Source organism: Euprymna scolopes, chromosome 17 (assembly GCF_053919585.1).
Source record: "Euprymna scolopes isolate OS-2025 chromosome 17, ASM5391958v1, whole genome shotgun sequence".
NCBI classification, from domain to species: domain Eukaryota; kingdom Metazoa; phylum Mollusca; class Cephalopoda; order Sepiida; family Sepiolidae; genus Euprymna; species Euprymna scolopes.
Genome location: NC_136498.1, coordinates 31,749,965 through 31,752,727, shown reverse-complemented (window position 1 = coordinate 31,752,727; position 2,763 = coordinate 31,749,965).

The window sequence follows — 2,763 nt, the reverse complement described above, 5'->3', positions numbered from 1 at the left end:
AAAAATTGCTATCCATCATTAGAAGAAAACGAAATCCTACTTAAAACGAATGCTTCACTTTTCCGTTGTTGACCAGACTTAAAACGCATATTTATCTTAGCCAGTCGAGTTTTTATCATTTCCCGAAGACCTTGTTGGTTTAGCCACATTTACGATTAGTAAAAGAGTATATTCATGAATGCATATATGCGTGCGTTTTTATGTATGTATGTGTGTCGCTATTTCAATCATTTGTTTCTGTTTCATCTATATAAATATATAAAGGATGATTTATATTTAAATAAACTTTAAAAAAATTATATTCTAAACTATTCAATCGTAGACTCCTGCGCTGATTATTTGCAATTGAAATTCGATTAATTCGTTAAACAAATTGATCAGTATAAAGAAAATTTGTATTGGAATTATATCAATTAAACTACACAGAATTTTCCGTATTTAATCTGACGATTTCCTTCTAGGATGAAACGTGAAAAAAATCGATATAACATAATTATTATATATGTTCATAACATAATGACTCCTGTATTAAGCAGTGTCGAATTAATACTGAAATCGTAACACAAAATGCGATATCGTTTTATGACATTTTATGTAGATACAGGAAATAAACACAGGGTGGGGAGGAAATGGCAGGTGTTTTTGAAATTGCTATTACTATAGCCTATATTATTAGACAAGCATCAAATAAGTTCGGCTGTTTTGAAAAGATGTTATTTTATAATTTAATAATCAATTAATTCGTTTCAGATAAAGGTCCAGAAATGTAGAAGATCAAGCATATGAGAGCTACATAAAAAGTAACGATTCCATTATAACTATTCAAAGAGAATTTTAACTTAGCCCGATATCATGCACATCCCAAATTCAAAACTGAGTTCATTCATTCGCACAAAAGACACACTGTAGAAAAAACAAAGCCCCCTTGGGCACCAAGAATAGCAACAAACCTACATAATGTGGAGCGCATTAGAGGAGTAAGTCTTTTGAGTCTGAAGTGACCTGTTCAGAAACATTCTGCCGCCCTTGTAATAAGTATTTCTTTTACGAGAGAATAAGTTGAACGCGTGTTTCATGAAATGAAAACGGACTGATAATTTTACATATGTAAACCACCTCTAATTTTCATAAATTATCTTTTTAGTAGACTAGAACCCCCCCCCCCCTCCTGAATATGTTTTCTTTTTTATTTGCTTGACAAGCTAATTGATTTTCGCCGGAAATCGTCACGAAAACAGTGACGCTGAGAATTTTGTAATGCGCTCCCGGAGAAGACGATCATCGGCCATTGCAGTTTCAAGAGGCTCAGAGACCATCCGCTTCCTATGGCGGGAGGCTTGCATTGGTGCTGTGACCAGGATAGACCCTGAAAAGGAAGAGGTGTTGGATAGATTAGCGAAAAAAAAACACAGACAACACATTTGCAAATAAGACGATCGCGGAATGCTGAAAAAGTCGTTTAAAAAACAACGGAAAACACATGTAACTGAATTCAGTAAAAGAGAGAAACAGACGAAAAAAGAGAAAACAAAATTACGATACCGAAAGGTCGAAAAAACAAAATTATAAATAAAAACAGTAAGATGGAGGGAGACATAAAACGAAGCAACCGCGAAAGGCATAAAAACAGAATATCAGAACGTTTCAGAACTTTTAAAAAGAATGCAAAATTCTTTCATTAATCTGTCAAGACAAAAGATGTTGATACATCAAAAGATACAACGGAACAGTGTGGAGGTCAAGGGGTAAGTGTTCTTTGAGTTAATCTTGTCATCACGCGTGGTAATTGTCTGCACGTGCCTGTGTGCGTATGGAGAGAGAGAAAGTGTAATGGTTGTATTGAGAGAGTGTACTGTTTGTGTAAAAAAAGGAAGGAGAAGACAGGAGAGAGAGCACGAAGCGAATTCTCTTGCAGTAATTTGAAAACAAAGCGTGATTCGCACTGCATTAAAAAAGGGAGTAACTGAATTGAATCTCTGCGGATTGATTATTGTATTTTAATTGTTGTATTATTGGGTATAGTCTGTGTTACTATATTAAAAAAACAGAAAAACAGAAAAAGAGGAAAAAAGCTGACAATTGTACATGATTTTTTTTTTTTAGAAAAAAATATTATTAGTTAATGGAAATGTCGAGCGATGACGTTAAGAAGGAATCGTTGGTCGCGATGGTCGAGGAACGGGTGGTAGGTGTAGGTGTGGGTGCTCACGGTAACAACTTAGAGGAGGAAGCGCTAGTGCATGGGAGTGAACAACGGAATAACGATGGCGATAAATTAGAAGGGGGACTTTGGTTAATTGGGTTTTGATGGGCGGTCAGATGAAAATAGTAAGAGGAAGAGAAAAGAGGTTAAATCGTTACCACTGAGATTAACTGAAGCTCTTTTGGGGAGGCTGGAACTACCCAATTTAGAGGGAATCCTGGTGAACTGGATGAGTTGGTAGAACCCCTCCTGCAAAAAAGACTGTTTATGGCCTCTGTTGCGCTGAGGTGGTTTTACTGGCATATGAAATCGCCGCGGGGCATGTGTCAAGGTTCATTGGTGAACAGATTTAAGAACACTCCCGATTAACTTGGGAACAATTGCGATCAGCTTTAGAGGGTGAATATTCCGAGGAGCGCACTGCCCCCGATGCGATGAAGAAGATGGTCCAAATCCGACAGAAACACGGGGAGGACATACTTGCGTTAGGGGAGCGGGTATCCGTTAAGCTAGGAAAGCCTTCCTCGATAAGATGCTAAGAGAAAGTGGAGCTGTTTAAG